The 23,255-nt window shown below is 42.3% G+C and overlaps 1 protein-coding gene across 2 annotated transcripts in view; it reads right to left on the bottom strand.

Annotated features, from left to right (window-relative positions):
- Nucleotides 1-23,255, bottom strand: part of SLC38A4 (solute carrier family 38 member 4) — a 205,666-nt gene that overhangs the window by 125,184 nt on the left and 57,227 nt on the right. The window contains exon 1 of one of the 2 annotated variants that reach the window (XM_075344958.1): nucleotides 5,406-5,500. The exons of the other annotated variant lie outside the window; for it this stretch is intronic. The gene's annotated coding sequence lies outside the window, so the exon portion shown is untranslated. Of the gene's footprint in view, nucleotides 1-5,405; nucleotides 5,501-23,255 lie in introns of those variants that run through there. 2 annotated transcript variants of the gene reach the window in all.

The raw sequence follows: 23,255 nt of genomic DNA, 5'->3' as shown, positions 1-23,255 counted from the left end.
CTCAACCCCAACAAATACCTTTGTCAGGTATTGGAAGAACAACAGGGAATCAAACCTTTTTATGGATGCTGTCATGCCTCCAAAAGACAACCCAACTCTTTTTTTAACCTTTTTAATGCTAATGTTTCAACAAATGTTTATTATGATTATCGTAATAGTTGTTATGTTCTCGAAGAAACTTTGTTTTTATAGTAGGGTTCAATACGCAATAAGTTATATTTTATAAGGATATTAATCGTTATTAATTATTGCCTATAAAAGTAGTATTGCCAGTTGAAAGGATAATTATCGTTACATATGATAATTACTGTATCATGTGTAGGCTTTATATTATGTTTTATATTATTGTTACATCATATTCTTCCCATGAATCTCAGCACGATACAAAATACATTATGTAATATCTGACATTATGTAATGTCTTATTTTGAGTACATATCTCTCAACTTTGACAGACATGAAAGAGGGACATATAGTTCTGAATCTAATTTATGTTTAGACACTGCCCTAACCTTGCCAAGTTCTTTATATGTACCCACACAGGCACATTGCTCACGTTGATGCCCTTCAGTGTTTCCACACAGCACAGTACAGCTTTCATGGCCTGCACAGTGGCCTCCTCCCAAACCGAATGCTTCCCTACCCCACCTACATGGTATGAAGGCCCTATAGTACATTCCCCTTTTCATACTGTGGTATGATACTCCGACAGTACATTATCCCTTACACAGCATGATTTTATAATGAGTCAAAGGTAAAAAAAAATATATTTTACTTAGACGAGTTGTCATTTATAGACAATCCTTTTGCATATGCTCTATTAGAGTTTTCAGAAGTATAAAGATATCAATAGGAAATGTAAAAAAGAAATCAAACAAGCAAAATTAGCTACTGAAACAAAAATCACCAATGACATTAAAATAAATCCCAAAATCTTTTATAAATACATTAATGCCAAAAGGAAAACAAAGGATAGTATCGGCCCCTTAAAATATAAAAACAAGTTAGTTATAGAGGACAAACAAAAGACTGAGATATTAAATAGGCATTTCTCATCTGTATTCACCAAGGAACTGACTGTACCAGGGATCATTCAACAAGTGAAAAATCAAAGTTCACCACCCGATATAATTAATTTAACACAAGATGAAGTATGCCTACGTCTGAGTAAATTAAACATTGACAAATCCCCAGGGCCAGATGGCATTCATCCACGAATATTGAGGGAATTGAGCTCCGTAATCGACAGACCGCTGTATCTCATCTTTTTAGACTCACTTGTAACAGGGTTGGTGCCTCAGGATTGGAGGATTGCTGATGTGGTACCGATATTTAAGAAAGGTAAGAGGGTAGATCCAGGCAACTACCGTCCAGTAAGCCTGACATCAGTAGTATGCAAAGTTTTTGAGGGCATTTTAAGGGATGACATGCAAAAATATATTGCAGAAAATAATATGATAACTGACAAACAGCATGGATTCATGAAAGAAAGTCGTGTCTAACCAACCTGTTGGGGTTCTATGAGGGGGTAAGTTCAAACCTGGATATTGAAAATGCAGCTGATGTGATTTATTTGGACTTTGCAAAGGCATTTGATACTGTACCACATAATAGCCTTATACTAAAGCTCCAGAAGCAAGGACTAGGGGACACAATATGCAACTGGGTAAGGAATTGGCTAAAAGATAGGAAACAAAGAGTAGTCATAAATGGTACATTCTCTAAATGGGCTATAGTCAGCAGTGGGGTGCCGCAGGGATCTGTGCTTGGACCGATTCTTTTTAATCTCTTTATTAATGACCTTGTGGATGGGATTGATAGTACAGTGTCAGTCTTTGCCGATGACACCAAACTATGTAGGATATTAAAAACTGACCTGGATAGTATAATATTACAAAAAAATCAGGATAAGATGTCAGAATGGGCAGATACTTGGCAAATGAGATTTAATGTTGATAAATGTAAAGTAATGCACCTAGGACGGAGTAATCCTATAGCTGCGTATACATTAAATGGAAGTAAACTCGGGACTACAGAACAGGAGAAGGACTTGGGTATTCTCATTACAAATAAGCTGAGCAGCAGCACTCAATGTCAAGCAGCAGCTGCTAAAGCAAACAAGATTTTAGGGTGTATAAAAAGAGAGATTAGATCCCGTGATCCCAACGTATTGTTACCCCTCTATAAATCACTTGTAAGGCCACATCTGGAATACGGGATCCAGTTTTGGGCTCCACATTTTAAAAAAGACATTCAGAAGTTAGAGTCAGTTCAAAGGCGGGCAACTAGACTATTACAAGGAATGGAAGGCCTCCCATATGATGACAGGTTGAAAAAGTTAGATATGTTTAGCTTAGAAAAAAGACGTCTCAGAGGAGATCTCATTTATATGTATAAATACATGTGTGGTCAATATAAAGGACTGGCACATGACTTATTTCTTCCGAAGACAGTACTAAGGACCAGGGGGCACTCACTGCGAGTGGAAGAAAAGCGATTCCAACAGCTAAATAGGAAAGGGTTCTTTACAGTTAGAGCAGTCAGACTGTGGAATGCCCTACCACAAGAGGTAGTAATGGCAGATACTATAACAGCTTTTAAAAAAGGGCTGGATGATTTCCTCAGTACACACAACATTGTTGGTTATAAATGACTTAGTGACTAAATATAGAACTGGTGGAGGAAGGTTGAACTAGATGGACCTAGGTCTTTTTTCAACCTAAGTAACTATGTAGAGTTAATCAGTGTATTAGTGGAAAATCTTCCACTCAGGACCAGGGACTGGCTGGCAAATTTTAGGTTGGGGCAATAACAAAGTAGCGGCGCATGAGTTGGGGCGGTTCATCTTTAGCCTGCTTATCTCTGGCTGAAAAAAAATCAGTGGCTATTTTCCTTATGCAATCAAACACAAGCATATGCAGTCCAAGATACATTATCAAGCTAATAGGAACAGCTTATAGGAACCAAGAATTAGTAATACTATATTTCTTGCATTGTCTGAAGGTGGAGAAGCATAGTTCAGTAATATAAAATCATAATAACCCTAAAACCAAATATCTCTCATATGTGCAAACATCAGCAACCTAAATATAAATCTAGTAGTCTATTACACCAAATTCACCATGGACTGGTCCCGAAATATTAGACTTTGCATAGAAACAGCTTCATCAAAGATCTGACACTTACTACACAGTACTTCAATAATACGGTACCAAAACCTATCTTCCTATTTGATATGATACCATAACCAAGCTTACTACATAGATAAAGGAACAGAACCAATCTTTGCACACAGGTCTGCCCCCAGGGATTTCAGGGCCCCATACTGGCAACATTTTTGTCCCCCCCCCCCCGAGACGTGACCCAGGCTCCACTCCAGCTCCACCTTCACTCCTGAAACCTTTCACAGTCTCACCTCCATTCTAGGAAAAACTTCACTTCTGCACTACATCCTAGTCAATCACATATTAACAATTCTCATCAAACACCATCTGCTGGCTGAAAATATTATTTATGCAACGTATTTATTATAGAGGCTTCTTCCTGTGTATATATAAAATATATGTACTATATATAAATACAGTATATGTATATATATATATATATATATATATATATATATATATATATACAGTATATATATCCGCACATACAGTAATGGCCAAAAGTTTTAGCACCCTTGAAGTTTTACCAGAAAGTGAAGTATTTCCCTCAGAAAATTAATAATACATCCAGTACACTGCTGCTCTCCATAGTACAGCCTCTACACTGCCTCTCTCTCACAATGCCCCTATATATACAGTATATCCTCCCACACACACTGCCTCTCTGTATAATATCCCCCCACACACTGCCTCTATGTATAATATCCCCCATACACACTGCCCCTCTGTATAGTATCTCTCCCACGCACACTGCTTCTCTGTATAATATCCCTCACACACACACTGCCACTCTGTGTACTGTATTAGTCCCCACACACACTGCTCCTCTGTATAATATCCCCCAACACACTGCTCCTCTGTATAATATCCCCCCACACACTGCCCCTCTGTATAATATTGTCCAACACACTGCCCCTCTGTATAATATCCCCACATACACACACTAACCCTCTATATAATATCCCTCCACACACTGCCCCTTTGTACAATATTTCCCCCACAGTGCTCCTTTGTACAATATTTCCCCACACACTGCTCCTTGCAAAACTTTGTTAGGATAGAATATGTGGGCGTGACAGGGTAATAAATATAAATAAAGTGAGGGTTGCTAAGAAAAGCTGTGCAAAAAATGAATTGTAACATGAGGGGAAAGAAGCTGCATAGTAAAAAATGTGCACACCCAGCTATTTATATTTAAACATGGCTTTTACTGATACAAAACATATAAGGCTGATAAAAAAACAAAGGTTAAAAACATGATTGACAAGAGAAAAAGAATGGATAAAATAGGGGGATGGATATAATAATAATCATGTACTATCCCCAATTAGGTATCAGGGTGCTGATAATAGACTATACAGTAAGGGTACCTTCACACTTTAGCGATGCAGCAGCGATCCGACCAGCGATCTGACCTGGTCAGGATCGCTGCTGCATCGCTACATGGTCGCTGGTGAGCTGTCAAACAGGCAGATCTCACCAGTGACCAGCCCCCAGCCAGCAGCGATGTGCAAGCGACGCTGCACTTGCACGGAGCCGGCGTCTGGAAGCTGCGGACACTGGTAACTAAGGTAAACATCGGGTATGGTTACCCGATGTTTACATTAGTTACCAGCGCACACCGCTTAGCTTTGCTCTTCTAGCTACAGTACACATCGGGTTAATTAACCCGATGTGTAATGCAGCTACATGTGCAGAGAGCAGGAAGCCGCGCACACTGCTTAGCGCTGGCTCCTTGCTCTCCTAGCTACAGTACACATCGGGTTAATTAACCCGATGTGTAATGCAGCTACATGTGCAGAGAGCCGGAGCCGGCAGCACAGGCAGCGTGAGAGCTGCGGAGGCTGGTAACTAAGGTAAATATCGGGTAACCACCTTGGTTACCCGATGTTTATCTTAGTTACAGCTTACCTCAGCTGCCAGATGCCGGCTCCTGCTCCCTGCTCGCTTCATTTGTCGCTCTCTCGCTGTCACACACAGTGATCTGTGTGTCACAGCGGGAGAGCGCCTTTGAAGAAAACGAACCAGGGCTGTGTGTAATGAGCAGCGATCTCGCAGCAGGGGCCAGATCGCTGCTCAGTGTCACACACAGCGAGATCGCTAATGAGGTCACTGGTGCGTCACAAAAAATGTGACTCAGCAGCGATCTCGGCAGCGAGCTCGCTGTGTGTGAAGCACCCCTTAGTATATAAGCAAGGAAGTGTCCGCAGATAAATACTAGAATCCTAAAACAAACAATACCTGGTTGTTGAGCCTCATCTTAACAGTAATGTGGCAATATTTTGGAGTTCGGCAGTATGTTCAAACAGTACTTTCCCATTACATATAGGGTATTGGTGTACTCAGGAAAAATTGCAGTTTTGGGGTCCATTTTCTCTTGTTACCCTTGTGAAAATGAAAGGGGCTCAAGCAACATTTCTGTGGGGAAAAACAATTTCTTTCATTTTCATGGTTCAATATTGTAAAATTCTGTGAAGCACTTAGGGGTTTTATGGTACTCATCACATAACTAGATAACTTTCTTGATAGGTCTAGTTTACAAAATTAGGTCACTTGTAAGAGGTTTCTACTGTTTAGGCACAACAGGGGCTCTCAAAATGTGACATGGCATCCACTAACGATTCCAGACAGTTTTGCATTTGAAAAGTCAAATAGTGACCTTTTTTTCCAAACCCTGCTGTGCACCCAAACAGTTGTTTTTCACCACATATGAGGTTTCAGCATACTCAGAAGAAATTGCACAGCAAATTGTACAGTGCAAAGTTTTGTTACTCTTGTGAAAATAACTTTTTAATAATAATTTTTATTTTGATACAGTGCCAACACATTCCAGAGTGCTTTACAATTCAGAGCTAAATGAATATTTTTATGGGAAAAATTACATTTTTTTTATTTTTACAACTTTACATTCTAAAATTCTGTGACGCACATGGGGGTTCAAGGTGCTCCCCACACATCTAGGTAAGTTCCTTGTGGGATGTAGATTTAAAAAAAATGGGGTTGCTTTTGGTGGGTTGTCCCTGTTTAGGCATATCAGGGGTTCTTCAAATGCAACATGGTGTCTGCTAACGATTCCAGCAAATTTTGTGTTTGAAAAGTCAAATGGGACACCTTGTTTTCCGAGACTTGTCATGTGCCCAAATGGTTATTTTACAGCACATAAGTGGTATCAGCGTATTCAAAAGAAATTGCACAACAAATTGTACATTGCAGAATTTTTGGCTACTTTTGTGAAAATAAAAAATTGGAGCTAAATGAACATTTAGGAACATGAACATGGGAAAAATGTGATTTCTTATTTTAACAGCTCAATGTTCCAAAACTCTGATGCATCTGGGGGTTCAATGTGCTCATCACACATCTAGATAAGTTCTTTATAAAGGTCTAGTTTATAAAGTGGGGTCACTTGTGGGGGTTTCCACTGTTTAGACATATCAGGGGCTCTCCAAATGCGATATGGCGTTCGCTAATGATTCTAGCCAATTCTGCGTTTGAAAAGTAAAATTGCGCCACATCTCTAACGAGCGCTGCCGTGTGCCCAATCAGTCGCTTTCCACCACATGTGAGGTATCAGTGAACACAGGAGAAATTGCTCAACAAATTGTATGGTGCAATTTTTTAGGTTACCCTTGTGAAAATAAAAAATCTAGAGCTAAAAGAACATTTTTGTGGGAAAAATATAATTTTTTATTTTCACAGCTCAACGTTCTAAAATTCTGTGAAGTACATGGGGGTTCAAGGTGATCACCACACATCTGCAGAAGTTCCTTGAGGGGTCTAGTTTATAAAATGGGGTCACTTCCGGGGGAGTTTTAATGTTTAGGCATATCAGGGGCTCTCCAAACGTGACATGGCGTCTGCTAATGATTGTAGCCAATTTTTCAAAAAAAAAAGCTCTGCTCTTCCAATTTTTCAAAAGCCCTGCTGTGTGCCCAAATGATCATTTTACACCACACAAGGGGTATTGGCGCACTGAACTGAACATCCACAACAAATTGTCAGGGTATCAGCTCCTAGGCCACCAGGACGTTCAAGGTCAGTGGCAAACTGAGAGACTGCTATTAGCCTTTCTATAAGGAGCAGTGCATTGCTTGGGAGCTTAGCGATGTGATTGAGTCTGGAAACGTCTAGAAGAAACAGTAAGTTTTCCTTCAGGATTCAAGTTACCTGCTCGCTGGAAGGGATCTTGTCTTGGAAATCCCAGGACTTCAAGACACCTATTCCCAGGTAGAGAAGTAGTAGCAGGAAGAATACACTACCACCACACAGCAGAGAAGCCAAACTCTCATTAGGGCAGGAAAAAACACCATCATTGTTAATGCTGTAAGAAATGTTCTGGAATGTTCTGCAGAGCTCCAGTAAAATGTAAAAGCTCCCAGTCCTGTCTCTGACTGAATTATTCTATGCTGCACCATCACAACCTCAAAATCCTCAGGTTTCAGCCAAGTTGGGGGAGCGAGGGGACAACCCTCTGTCACTGTGCATGATCACCTAACTCCTGAGGACCTCCAGCAGTGCCCGGCCATGCCAAAGCCAAACATCCCAACTGGCGTCACAAACTCTTTATTTCTCCTTTTTAAATATTATTTTTAACCCGCATCACAAAAGCCTGTCGATCATGCCCCATTCAGCCACATCACCACTCGATCCACCACCTTGACATGAAAAGACAACCAGGAGTGACACACACCTGGGAGTTGAAAGTGCTCATTACACATCTAGATAAGTTCCCTGAATGGGGTCTAGATTACAAAATGAGGTCACTTGTAGGGGTTTCCACTGTTTAGATACATCAGAGGCTGTTCAAATGCAACACAGTGCCTTGCCGTGCACCCAGATGTTTTCCACCACATATGAGGTATCAGTATACTCAATTGAAATTGTACAACAAATTGTATGGTACAATTTTTTTCAGTTACCCTTATTAAAATAAAAAAATTGGAGCCAAAAGACCATTTTTGTGGGAAAAATGTGAATTTATATTCTCACTTCTCAACTTTCTAAAACTCTGTGACACACCTGGGAGATCAAGATGCTCATCACACATCACACATTTAGATACATTCATCGAGGGGGTCTAGTTTCCAAAATGTGGTCACTTGTTGGGGGTTTCAACTGTTTAGGCACATCCGGGGCTCTCCAAACATGACAGTGATTCCAGACAATTTTGAGTTTGAAAAGTCAAATGGCACGCCTTCTCTTCCAAGTAGTGCCGTGCGCCAAAGCAGTGGTTTTGTACCACACATGTGGTATCCACATACTCAGGAGAAATTGTGCAACAAATTGTTTGGTCAATGGGCTGCCAATAACTCCTTATTACCCCGATTTGCCAACGCACCAGGGCAAATCGGGAAGAGCCGGGTACAGTCCCAGAACTGTCGCATATAATGTATGCGGCAATTCTGGGCGGCTGCTGGCTGATATTGTTAGGCTGGGGGGCTCCCCATAACGTGGGGCTCCCCATCCTGAGAATACCAGCCTTCAGCCGTATGGCTTTATCTGGCTGGTATTAAAATTGGGGGGACCGCACGCCGTTTTTTTTAATTATTTAATTATTTATGTCACTGCACAGTATAGACACGCCCACCGGCTGCTGTGATTGGGTGCAGTGTGACACCTGTCACTCAGCGTGGGGGCGTGTCTCACTGTAACCAATCATAGGCGACGGTGGGCGGGGAAAGCAGGGAATACGAGATTGTTTAATGGGCGGCCGGCTTTTTCAAAACAGTAAAAGCCGGAGCAGTGTGAATGCCGTGCAGCGCCGTGCCAGGGATCGGGGATCGGTGAGTATGAGAGAGGGGGTAAGAGGGATAGACTGACAAGGACAGAGAGAGAGGGACAGAGATAGTGACCGACTGACAGAGATTAGTGCATGACAGACATTGTGAGGCGCTTCAGAATGCAGCTTTTCAGCTGCGCTCTGAAGCGGACCTTTTTTAAGCTGCGGTGCAGAGCGCACACCTGCGCACATAGCCTCAGACACCAAAATCGTAAGAGGGATGTCACACGTTTCAATTGACTAGGTTCATACAACAAAATGTCCAATGTATGAGGAATAAACGACGTGTATGCGATCACCGTATTTTCGTTCAATCCTGATCGCACGTAGGTGTCACGCGCAAATATGTCACGAACGATGCAGGATATGCGTCACTTACAACTTGACCCCGACGACGGATTGAAAGATTTATTGAAGCGTGTAAAGCAGGCATTACCCTTGTGAAAATGCAAAATTTGGGACTAAAGTAACATTGTTGTGGGAAAAGATAAAATTTTCATGTTTTCCTTCTACATTGGTTTAGTTCATGTAATGCACCTGAAAGGTTAATGAACTTCTTGGATGGGTTTTTGAGCACTTTGAGGGATGACATTTTTAAAATGATGTCATTTTTTGTATTTTCTGTTACAAAGGCTCTGCAAAGTTTCTTCAAATGTGATGTGGTCTCTAAAAAATTGGTTTTGTAAATTTTGTTAATATAATGAGAAACTGCTGATAATCTTTGAATATTTCTAACGTGCTAAAATAAAATGTATTTCCAAAATTGTGCTGATGTAAAGTAGACATGTGGAAAATGTTATTTATTAACTATTTTGTATGACATAACTCTCTAGATTAAGGGCAAAAAAATGAAAAGTTTTAAAAATTGCTAAATTTTCAAATTTTTTGACAAATTTCCAATATTTGCACAAATAAACACATAAAAAAAATCATCCTAAAGTTATTGCTAAGATGAATAACAATATGTTGTAAATAGTGATGGGTGTACCTAGACTGTAAATGTCCAGATCCACGCAGTTTCAATAATTCCTGACTGTCAGGCCCCGCCATGGAGTTCTCTGAGAATTTCAGGTAGTGAACCAGATCTGACAACTCAGGAGATAAAAAAAGGAATAATAGATAAAATAAGAATGAAGCAAGTGTACTTACCGAGTCTCTGGCGCGGCTGTAGTTGCTTCCGGACTGCTTAGTCTACTTTCGGGGCCGCTCATTATCGCTCCTCCATATTCACTGCTTTCCCTGCCCACCAGCAGTCTCCGCGTCTGTGCTTGGTTGCAGTCAGACATGCCCCCACCCTGTGTAACAGCGTGTCTGACTGCTTGCGATCACAGATCCTGCCTGCGTGTCCATATCATGGTGCATTAATTAAATAAACAATAAAAAAAGTTGCGTAGAGTGCCTCCATATTATGATACTGATAAAGCATACGGCTTCAGGTTACAGCCCCCAGTCATGCGCTTATCTTGGCTGTGCATGAAAATAAGAGGAACCGCATGTGGCTTTTTTTAAAAATTATTTAAATACATTTTAAAAAATCGCATTCAGTCCCTCCAATTTTGATAGCCAGCCATGATAAAGTCCCACAGCTGGGGGCTGGTATTCCTAGATTATTAGGCCCTCCAGCCTAAAAATAGCAGTCTTCAGCTGCCCAGGATTGTTGCATTCATTAGATGTGACAATTCTGGAAGTTTACCTGTCTAATTAACGATTACCTTGATGCGGTGGCCATCAGGGTAATATAAGGGGTTAATGGCAGCCCACAGCTACCACTAAGCTCTAGATTAGTAATGGGAGGCATCTATGAGATTCCCCAATTACTAATCTGTAAGTGAAGAAACTAAACACAAACACCGAAGAAACCTTTATTTGAAATAAAAAAACAAACTCTCTTTTTTCCCTTTATTAACCCCAAACACCGAGTTATGACAAAATCCATACGAGGTCCCATGACAATTCCAGCTCTACTACATCTAAAGTAACAGCGAGCGGGAAGAGCTTCAGGCAGAGACTGAGCTGCGCGATGAGCGGTGATGTCACTCAGGTTATTTGCGGTCACAGCTTGAGGTTCCCATGGTCCTCCAGCTTTGAACGCAGGTAACCTGACCTCAGGTGACCTAATCATGCTCCCAGTGAAAGTTTAACCTGCTGCCATATTGTTGGATTGTTGGATTCCGGTACACGGCCACACGGAAATTCAGCAGTGTGCAACACTATCACTAAGAGAAGGGGTTTCAACTTTCAGTGGAGAGCCCTGCAATCCGACAGTCCAGCAAATCGGCAGCAGGTTCACCAGTGGTCACACTTGGTAACGTGGGAACCCGGTAGTGACCTCTGGTGACCTGACTGATGTCACTGCTTCTCACAGTAGAGTAATATTTGTTCGAGTAACAAATAGTGCTGAATATATTCGCTCATCATTACTATATTTTATAATCTATATAAACTTTTTTTTTCATCTGTATTCTTGTACAACACTTTATGCACAGAACTGTTTTATATAGAATACTGCAGGCTGTTTACTTCTACATGAGATATAGTGGGAGAACTTGATTATATTAAATGGTATTAGGTAAAATATGCTGCAATTCTTCTTATGTGAACTTCACAATAAATTGTAATCAGGTGTCCCATCAAGACAGAACTAGTAGGTGCAAAAAGACTGTATGAATGAGTAATCTTTGTCATGGCAAAAAACAGAGTGCCACATATATCTTGAATAACAAAATGGTTCCAAAAAAGCACAACATTGAAACCAGCAACACTGACTCATGTAGGATCTGAGTGTGTTTACAAATATAGTATAGTAAATTGCTCAAATGCTCAAACTGATCATTATACTAGTACAACAGGTATCACTAAATTTGAGCTCAGGTTTTCTTTGTTTCCAAATTTAGAAATATAATTTACATGTCCTACATGTTTGAACATAAATGTACAAAGCATAACTTTGAGAAAGTGGAGGGTATAAGTTTTGAATTTCATTACATATCATCATTACATTTCAGTACCAACATACTCTAGATGGGATTATGTATTTAAAGCACCACTTCAGCATATTATTTTTTCAAAACTGGAGTGGCGCTGTAAATGTAAACCCCCTAACCACTGTCATATGGTCAATTTCCGGATGCTTCATCGTTTTTTGATACCGCTTTAGTCCTGTGGCGCCATCTCGTGATTATAACTTCTGACTGGCCGCAAGTTACATCACAGGGTCTCAATGCATGTCTATGAGAGCCAGAACAAGGCGACAATGAGGCTCTTGTAGAGATGTATTGAGTTGTAACTGTCTACACGTTCTATGAAAGACTTTAGCTGCCGATAGGTCACAAATCACAGGAGACCAGAAGCTGGAAAAAGATGAAGATCATGGCAGGTAAGTATAAGAATGGGGGCAGGGATTTTACATTTAAAGCACCACTCCATCGGTGCAATAAACAAAAATACTGGAGTAGCACTTAAAAAAAAACACACGCAATTTAAATCGAAGATAACGAAATATTAAGAGACCTAAAAACAAAAATCTAATTAAACTGTACAAATCCGAAAGGGACATTACATATCTAGGCATATTTCCAATTTTCAAGTACTGGCCAACAAATATACATGACCTGTTGCACTATGATCAAGAAATATCCCACGATACAACACTTAACCTTGCTTTTCATCTATAAATTCTCAGAAGATGGTCCAAAATTCTCTATTGGTGCTTTTCAAATATTGAATGCTGTGTACATTTCCCATTCAAGTTATGCACTGTCAATATACTTCAATTGTATACTAAATATAGAAATACAGAATTAGCTAAAGGCCCCGTTACACGCAACGATGTATCTAATAACGATGTATCTAACGATATATCACCGGGGTCACGGATTCCGTGACGCACATCCGGCATTGTTAGCGACGTTGTTGCATGTGACAGCAATGAACAACCGTTAATGATCAAAAATACTCACCTTATTGTTGATCTTTGACACGTCTTTCATTTTCAAAAAATCGTTGATTGTTGAGGACGCAGGTTGTTCGTCGTTCCCGAGCCAGCACACATCGCTATGTGTGACACCTCTGGAATGACGAACTACAGCTTAACTGTGGCCGCTGGCAATGAGATGAGGAAGGAAGGAGGTGGGCGGCATGTTACGGCCGCTCATCTTCGCCCCTCCGCTTCTATTGGGCGGCCGCTTAGTGACGTCGCTGTGATGCCACACGAACCGCCCCTTAGAAAGGAGGCGGCTCACCGGCAACAGTGACGTCGCTAGGCAGGTAAGTCCGTGTGACGGCTAATAACGATATTGTGCGCCATGGGCAGCGATTTGCCCGTGACGCACAAACGACGGGGGCGGGTGCTTTCACCAGCGATATCGCTAGCGATATCGCTGCATGTAAATCCCCCTTAACACAAATATTACTTGATTGTAAAAAAATAACAATGAGGATCTAAAATAAAATGTATTTTTTCAATTAAAACAATAATTTACCTTTTTATAATGTTTGAAAACTAAAAATGGTATCTGCCCAAGAACTTTCTAACAATCTTAAATTTTCCTCCAACATGATTGTTAGGGCTAATAAACCAGTTTTATTTTAACTCTGTGTTAGCTTGGAAACATTGCTTCCAGCAAAGACTATGAGCCCTAATCACCAAGACCGTATTTGTCCACACTGGTCTTTATGAGGGATCATGCTGGAGCATGTTGCATTTTTCTTCTCCAAATCTCTAAAATGTAACATTGAAAGTGTTTGAAAATCTTGAAAGGTGCATGTTTACTAAGTAATAATTATTGGTGGAGAGTAGAGTTGAGCGCGGTTCGTGGTTCGAGGTTCTCCAGTTCTAAGCTCGAGTGATTTTTGGGGCTGTTCGAGATCGAACTAGAACTCGAGCTTTTTGCAAAAGCTCGATAGTTCTAGATACGTTCGAGAACGGTTCTAGCAGCAAAAAGCAGGGCTTTTTACAGCTACAGTGTGCAGGAGCCATCGCTGGCAGCCTGCCACAAGCTGGTAACCAAGATAAACATCGGGTATCCAAGCAAAGCGCTTTGGTTAGTAACCCGATGTTTATCTTAGTTACGTGCAGGAAGCCCACACTTCCCCGCTCAGCTCGCTCCGCCCCCTCCTGCCCGCGGCATGTACACATACATACACACACACACACACACACACACACACATGGTCCCGCTCGGCTTACCTGCGGTGATGAAGTCCCGCCATCCCGACCTCAGCGCTGTCACTGTCCTCCATGGCCGCCGCTTGTCACATCACCTCTCGCTTCTGACCCGAGACGTCACGGACCTCTCGCGATACTTGATGTGAAGGCGCCGGTCATTGACCTCAGTGACAGGGGCTGTCAGTGTGCTGGAGATCAGCGCAGGTAATGTACCTCGCTGACAGCAGCACTTGTCATCCCCTGCAGTGATCTGGGCTGACCCATTGATGTTAGCTCAGGTCACTGCATTGCTCTCCCAGTCAATGGGGAACATCCTGCTCTTCATTGACTGGGACAGTGTGGATCGTCATGGCAACCCCTTGGATTACACCAGACCTGGATTTGTTTTTCATTCTAATAAATTGGTTAAAGAGGGAATGTTTTGGGGAGTGTTTTTTCAAATAAAAATGTGGTTGTCGTCTATTTTTTTTTTATTACTGACTGGGTTGGTGATGTCGGGTATCTGATAGACGCCTGACCTCACCAACCCCAGGGCTTGATGCCAGGTGACATTACACATCTGGTATTAACCCCATATATTACCCCGTTTGCCACCGCACCGGGGCGCGGGATGAGCTGGGGCAAAGCACCAGGATTGGCGCATCTAATGGATGCGCCACTTCTGGGGCGGCTGCGGCCTGCTATTTTTAGGCTGGGGAGAGTCCAATAACCATGGACCTCCCTAGTCTGAGAATATCAGGCCCCAGCTGTCTGCTTTACCTTGGCTGGTAATCCAATTTTGGGGGACCCCTACGTGTTTTTTTTTTTAATTATTTATTTAATTTAAAATAACAGCGTGGGGTGCCCTCAGTTTTGGATTACCAGCCAAGGTGAGGTTGCCAGCTGTGGTCTGCAGGCTGCAGCCGTCTGCTTTACCCTAGCTGGCTACAAAACTAGGGGTAACCCTACGTCATTTTTTTTTTCATTTTTTGGCTAAATACAAAGCTAAGCACCCCTTAGTGCCACATGAAAGGCACCAAAGGGTGCTCCACTTTTTCTCCATTTTTTCTCCACTTTTTCTCCATTTTTTCTCCACTTTTTCTACATTTTTTTCTCCACTTTTTCTCCACTTTTTCCTCCACTTTTTCTCCACTTTTTCTCCACTTTTTCTCCACTTTTTCTCCACTTTTTTCTCCACCTTTTCTCCACTTTTTCTCCACTTTTTCTCCATTTTTTTCTCCACTTTTTCTCCACTTTTTCTCCACATTTTCTGCACTTTTTCTCCACTTTTTCTCCATTTTTTTCTCCACTTTTTCTCCACTTTTTCTCCATTTTTTTCTCCACTTTTTCTCCACTTTTTCTCCATTTTTTTCTCCACTTTTTCTCCACTTATTCTCCACTTTTTCTCCACTTTTTCTCCACCTTTTCTCCACTTTTTCTCCACTTATTCTCCATTTATTCTCCACTTTTTCTCCACTTTTTCTCCACTTTTTCTTCACTTTTTCTCCACTTTTTCTCCACTTTTTCTCCACTTTTACTCCACCTTTTCTCCACTTTTTCTCCACTTTTTCTCCATTTTTTTCTCCACTTTTTCTCCACTTTTTCTCCACTTTTTCTCCACCTCTTCTCCACTTTTTCTCCACTTTTTCTCCACCTTTTCTCCACCTTTTCTCCACTTTTTCTCCACTTTTTCTCCATTTTTTTCTCCACTTTTTCTCCACTTTTTCTCCACTTTTTCTCCACTTTTTCTCCACTTTTTTTCTCCACCTTTTCTCCACCTTTTCTCCACTTTTTCTCCACTTTTTCTCCACTTTTTCTCCACTTATTCTCCACTTTTTCTCTACTTTTTCTCCATTTTTTTCTCCACTTTTTCTCCACTTTTTCTCCACTTTTTCTCCACTTTTTCTCCACTTATTCTCCACTTATTCTCCACTTTTTCTCCACCTTTTCTCCACTTTTTTCTCCACTTATTCTCCACCTTTTCTCCACTTTTTCTTTACTTTTTCTCCACTTTTTCTCCATTTTTTTCTCCATTTTTTTCTCCACTTTTTCTCCACTTTTTCTCCACCTTTTCTCCACTTTTTCTCCACTTATTCTCCACTTTTTCTCCACTTTTTCTCCATTTTTTTTTCCACTTTTTCTCCATTTATTCTCCACTTTTTCTACATTTTTTTCTCCACTTTTTCTCCACTTTTTCTCCACTTTTTCTCCACTTTTTCTCCATTTTTTTTTCCACTTTTTCTCCATTTATTCTCCACTTTTTCTCCACTTTTTCTACATTTTTTTCTCCACTTTTTCCCCACTTTTTCTCCACTTTTTCTCCACTTTTTCTCCACCTTTTCTCCACTTTTTCTCCACTTATTCTCCACTTATTCTCCACTTATTCTCCACTTTTTCTCCACCTTTTCTCCACTTATTCTCCACTTTTTCTCCATTTTTTTCTCCACTTATTCTCCACTTTTTCTCCACTTTTTCTCCATTTTTTTTCCACTTTTTCTCCATTTATTCTCCACTTTTTCTCCACTTTTTCTCCATTTTTTTCTCCACTTTTTCTCCACTTTTTCTCCACTTTTTCTCCACTTTTTCTCCACTTTTTCTCCACCTTTTCTCCACTTATTCTCCACTTTTTCTCCACTTATTCTTTACTTTTTCTCCACTTTTTCTCCATTTATTCTCCACTTTTTCTCCACTTTTTCTCCATTTTTTTCTCCACTTTTTCTCCACTTTTTCTCCACTTTTTCTCCACTTTTTCTCCATTTTTTCTCCACTTTTTCTCCACTTTTTCTCCGTTCTTTTTCTATGGTCGGTCTACCCATTAGCTCTGCCATGCATACTGTAGCTCTACACCTACTGCACATGTTACTTTATGATTGACATCTCTTTCGTAGCAGAGCTGTCTAAGCCTACTCTGACCCCATATTTGTCATTATTATATTGTCCTTGTACTGTATTATGACATTTGTATCATGTGTTTCATTTCTTGCTGTGTTGCAATTTTTTTGCTGCACCCCAATTGTACTTCTACATTGTTCGAGTTTATGTTATTGTTCTCTCACTCTTATGTGATACTGATTATTGTCATTTTTCATGATTACATGCAGATAAGTCCAATCTGACGAAGGCTCAGGCCGAAACGTCATTTGTAACTTGTTTTGGACAAAAACATATATGCTTATGAAAAAAAAAATTCTTAATACGGACCAATAAAGAGTCATTTTGCATTACTATCCATTGTGACTTACTGACTTAGTCTGGGAGATATAGATAGCCGAGGCTACTCACTAATTTTATCTATTATTACCTCTTAGCACCTATATAACAGTGAGCAGAGCTTCCTCTACAGTAGTTCTCCTCATTAGGCATGCCCTTACCTCATAAGCAGGGCATTGCAGCTTTGGTAGCAACCATTACGACATGGACTCTGCTGCTGTGGACCCGGGGAGAGTGAGTGCAGATTCATTGCACCCACACTCCTCACATGAAGGGTCCGCACTCCGAGAAAATGGGGGATACGTTCCCTGAGTGTCTCCCCCCCATATTCTAGACGGTCCAGAGTCGTCGTGGGACCCCTTTATTTTTTTTCTTACAATAAATTGGTGAAAGAGGAAATGTTTTGGGGACTGTTTTTTCAAATAAATTTCTTTTGTCGATTTTTTGTTTTTGTTAGTACTGACAGTTTATGATGTTGGGTATCTAATAGACGCCATGACATCACAAACTGCTGAGCTTGATCTCAGGTGACTTTACAGCTAGTATCAACCCGATTTATTACCCCGTTTGCCACTGCACCAGGGCACGGGATGAGCTGGGGTGAAGCGCCAGGATTGGCGCATCTAGTGGATGCGCCACGTCTGGGGTGCCTGCGGCCTGCTATTTTTAGGCTGTGAAGGCCCAATAACTATGGACCTTCCCACCCTGAGAATACCAGACCACAGCTGTCCGCTTTACCTTGGCTGGTGATCCAATTTGGGGGGGACCCTACTTTTATTGTGTAATTATTAATATTTATAAAATAATTATAAAATAGAGCCTGAGGGGACTTCCACATTGGATCCCCAACCACGGTAAAGCTGCCAGCTGTGGTTTTCAGGCTACAGACGTCTGCTTTACCCTAGCTGGCTATCAAAAATGGGGGGACCCAACGTCATTTTTTTTTTTTAACTATTTTTTAAATAGAAAAAATTAATGGGCTTCCCTGTATTTTGATTGCCAACCAAGGTAACGGCAGGCAGATGTGGGTGGCAACCCATAGCTGTCTGCTTTATCTGCGCTGAGAATCAAAAATACCGCGGAGCGCTACGTTATTTTTTTAAAGATTTATTTTTACAGCACTGTGATGTCCAGCAATCAAAATACAGGGAAGCCCATTTTATTTTTAGTTATTTAAATAAATAATTAAAAAAAAATATATATGGGCTCCCGCTGCATTTTTTGTATTGCTAGCTAAGGGTAATCCAAGCAGCTACTGGCTGCTAAACCCCACTGCTTGGTGATACCTTCACTGGCAATGGAAAATCCAGGGAAGCATTTTTTATTTTTTTTGCCAAAAAACTACAAAAAAAGGACGTGAGCTTCGCCATATTTTTGTATGCTAGCCAGGTATAGCAGGCAGGTGCTGGAAGAGTTGGATACAGCGCCAGAAGATGGCGCTTCTATGAAAATGCCATTTTCTGAGGCGGCTGCAGACTGCAATTTGCAGCAGTGGGGCCCAGAAAGCTCAGGCCAACCTGTGGTGCGGATTCCAATCCCCAGCTGCCTAGTTGTATCTGGCTGGACACAAAAATGGGGCAAAGCCTACGTCATTTGTTTTCTAATTATTTCATGAAATTCATGAAATAATAAAAAAAGGGCTTCCCTTTATTTTTGGTTCCCAGCCGGGTACAAATAGGCAACTGGGGGTTGGGGGCAGCCGTACCTGCCTGCTGTACCTGGCTAGCATACAAAAATATGGCGAAGCCCACATAATTTTTTCAGGGGGCAAAAAACTTCTGCATACAGTCCTGGATGGAGTATGCTGAGCCTTGTAGTTCTGCAGCTGCTGTCTGTCTGTATGGAGAAGAGCAGACAGCAGCTGCAGAACTACAAGGCTCAGCATACTCCATCCAGGACTGTATGCAGAAGTTTTTTGCCCACCAAAAAAATGACGTGGGCTTCGCCATATTTTTGTATGCTAGCCAGGTACAGCTGGCAGCCACGGGCTGCCTCCAACCCCCAGTTGCCTATTTGTACCCGGCTGGGAACCAAAAATATAGGGAAGCCCATTTTTTTTAATTATTTCACTTATTTCATGAAATAATTAAAAAACAAATGACGTGGGCTTCGCCCCATTTTTGTGTCCAGCCGGGTACAACTAGGCAGCTGGGGATTGGAATCCGCAGCACAGGTTAGCCCGAGGTTTGTGGGCGCCTCTGCTGCGGATTTCAGTCTGCAGCCATCCCAGAAAATGGCGCTCTCATAGAAGCGCCATCATCTGGCGCTGTATCCAACTCTTCCAACAGCCCTGGAGCCGGGTGGCTTGTTGGGTAATCATGAGTTAATACTGGCTTTGTTTTACCAGCCAGTATTAAGCCAGAGATTCTTAATGTCAGGCACGTTTGACCCGGCCATTAAGAATCTCCAATAAAGGGTTACAAAAAAGACACCACACAGAGAAAAAATACTTTAATAGAAATAAATACACAGACACATTAGAGACTCCATCTTTATTACCCCCTGTCAGCCCTCCACGATCCTGCTCTTCTGTCTTCTTTCTTTCTAGTGTAGTAGTAGTGACGATTGTAGTGAGGATGAGATTCACCAGCTCATCACTTGGGGCTGGGGAACCTCCATCCTCACTACAATCATCACTACAATCGGGAAGCAGCGTGCAGCCTTCACTCCGTGAGTGATCAGTGCTGGCTGCTAGCGGTAACAGCGGTAACGCTGACAGACGCGTTACCATAGCAACGGTGCTCTCGGAGCCGCGGTTAGCGGTGACGTCACCGCTAACTGCGTTGCTATGGCAACGGTGATCTCCGTTAATGACCGGCTGTGTCAGCCGGTCCCTAACGGAACGGGGAGTCGACCGTGTGCTAGAGCATGTCGCCGGTACACGGTGATACACATATATATGTGCACCGTGTACCGGAGAGATGCACTCGCAGGTCCTACACGACGTGTCATAGTCATGTGACCAGTCTGTAGCCAATGAGATAATAGCCACGTGACTGGTCACATGGCTATTTTGACGTCACGATAGGTCCTGCATCTCTGCTGGCAGTGCAGGTCACCGGGAGGATTCAGCGATCATCGGATGGAACAGCGGCAGGAGACAGAGTGCAGAAGGGATCGCGAGGACCGGTAAGTGTTATGGCAATGTTTATTAACTGTTTGTGTACATTTATAATGCATTTTTATGTGTTTGTGATTGCCTCCCATTATAGCCTATACGTTCGAGTTTGGTTCGTCGAACGTTCGACGAACCGAACTCGAACGGGACCCCCGTTCGGCGAACCGGCCTCGAGCCGAACCGGGACCAGTTCGCTCATCTCTAGTGGAGAGTAGACATGGGAGGTAGAGAAATGGCTCAGGAGGAGTAGGCAAGTAATACCTGAATGTAGTAAGTGGGAGTGATAAGTGGTCTAAGACAAGATGGCCACTTCCAACAAATTTGCCAAATTTAATGATGATGCAAAGGTATCTGTGTTACAAGGAGCAACTCTTAGTGGATATTGCTCTCTCTAAGAACTGGACATACAGACCAGCTAATAGATGGGAGGAAGGTGACATAGATAAAGATAAACAGTTGTTGTCGTGGTTATAAGGGATTCTATAATTAGGAAGACTTTAAGAGAATAATTTGTTGCGAAGACTGCCTCAACTGAAGCATGCAGTGAAATGGGTTAATAAATTCGGCAGCAGGCCGGTGAGGATCTGTTGGAATACGTTTGTTGAAACAACTCTATTGATGTCTATGAGTGTTTAGTTGCTAGGTTTGTGTGTTGTTAATAAAGATAGAACAAGAAAAAAAAGAAAGGCGATCACAGGAAGAGTATGTGACTGTAATCTGTATTTCTGCCTTCCTGTGTTCTATATGAGAGGATGCTTGCTGCAGGAGCTCCAGACAGAAACACATAGAAATGATTATTTGCTCACTTATTAAGCTAACTATATTTGGTCTGACTCCTGAATAAAACAACTGTTACTGTGTTACACGCTTTGAGATTATCGTTGATAATCCGCTGCCAAAAAGATCCATGTTGGAACCAGTGACCAAATATGTGTTAGTGGTGAATTTTTGATAATTTAAAAGACTTAGGATGCAACCTTAAGGGAAGAACCTCAATAGTATTATTCTCTGAAATACAGCCTATGCAGTGTGCATCACATGAGAGGAAGTAGGAGCTAAGGGAGTTAAATTCATGGCTTGAGTTTTGGTGGAGAGCAAAAGGATCCTAGAGCATGGGGATGGAGTTTCATTGGGGTAAAACTAGTATTCTGCAGGTGAAATGTACCTGAATGAAAAAGAATTGCTGTGTTGGGGAGAGAATTCTAATATGGGTGACAAAGCATTTTAAACTTGGTTATAAGATGGAAGATAAAGCAGAAAATAAAGGTATTGACAGGTTAGAGAGGGGTCAGAATTAATTGGAAGGTAAAGAAGTGGACTGTGGTGGGATAAGGGTAACAATTAGATATGTGAATAAGATTTAGGTATTTCAAGTAAATACTGAAGACAAATGTGCTCACAAAACTTCAGAAATATGCTTTCCTGCAAGTAAATGTGGTAAATTAATGGAAACGTATACTGTATGTTCACAAATGTCAGGAGCAGGGGCTTTACTAAAGTCAAAGATCCAGGGCTTCTCGCCCCCGAACCTCTTGCCCATCCCATTGAACAGTGTCAGCATCACCATGATGCAACGTTCAGTGCTGGGATAGAGCAAAAGTTCTATGCTCTATCGCTGTTCGACAGACTGCTGGCCTGCGGCTTACCAGACATCAGCGTGCCCTTGCAGACAGCGGGATGTTATAGTTTCATTGCGACGCCTCTACAGAGAAGACGGAGGTTGTAGTGCCAGGAATCAAGATTAGGTAAAGTATAATCTTTATGTTTTTCTATTATATGTTTGCGGGGGCCATAATGGAATATGCAAGAGGTTGTTGGGACTGTAATACTAGACAGGGAGAAGTAGGAGCCATGAAGCATATAGGAGGCTATAAGGTCCATAATGCTATATTTAGGGAGCTGTGGGAAGCCATTAGACTGTATATTAGGAGAAGTGTGAGCTTTAATAAAGTATATGTACCTCCCCGTGCTCGGCTGCAGCTGAGCCGCTCGGATCCAGGCTCGCTGGTGGGTGGCTCGAGCGTCTCCGGACCTGGGGGTCCTGAGGTCACTCTGATCTGAAAGGGGCTGGCGGTTTAGGGGATGTAGGTGTACGGCCGGAGCCGTGGTTAAGTTTGTGACGCCACCCATGGGATGTGGTGAAGGTGGACACCACCACTGCAGTTATGGGGCACCCGGGGGAGATATTATGCAGAAAGTTGTTAACTCCTCCGTGGGCAGGGATGGTGGCCCCGGGACCCGTTGGGGGTGTTTGGCGGTGCAGGGAGATGGGCGGCCGGAGGGCACTGGTGTACTCCCGATTAGAAACACACACAAGTCTCTGGTAAACCAAAGGGATGGTGGTCGGTGCCCCCAGCCAGGTTGGTGGTCTCTGCCTTTCTCCTGCACCTGTTTGTGTTATGTTGGACTACCTGCGCCTGCAGCGTCAGGAGTCCACTCCCCGGCTTGTAGATGTCGTAAGAGCCCTTTGCCCGCAGACGCTGGCCCATGGGATCTCTCTGCCGTGGCGGAGGCTTTCTATCCCCCTCGTTGGGCTGTTGTCTTCAGTCGGGACTTTGAGTGGGACAGAACCTATAGTCCTGGTTACAATCAGTGAATTAGCTAGCCCCCAGTAGCTTCTGGACCTAGCTTCGGGGTCTGAGTACCCCCCTTTGTGCTCCAGTTTCCGAGTCGGTTCCCCGGGTCGGTACCGGCGGGCCACTACCCTGTCCCGGTCCACCACGGTTCCACCGAGCCGTCTTCCCGGCTCCTGCAGACAGAGGCCTCCATATGCCTCCTAGCCAAAGGTGCTCGGGCTCCAACCCTGGCCCTTGTCAGTCTGCTACAGGCCTGTCACAC

The sequence above is a fragment of the Anomaloglossus baeobatrachus genome, chromosome 4 (assembly GCF_048569485.1).
Source record: "Anomaloglossus baeobatrachus isolate aAnoBae1 chromosome 4, aAnoBae1.hap1, whole genome shotgun sequence".
Classification (NCBI taxonomy): domain Eukaryota; kingdom Metazoa; phylum Chordata; class Amphibia; order Anura; family Aromobatidae; genus Anomaloglossus; species Anomaloglossus baeobatrachus.
This window is presented reverse-complemented; position numbering and strand designations above follow the sequence as displayed.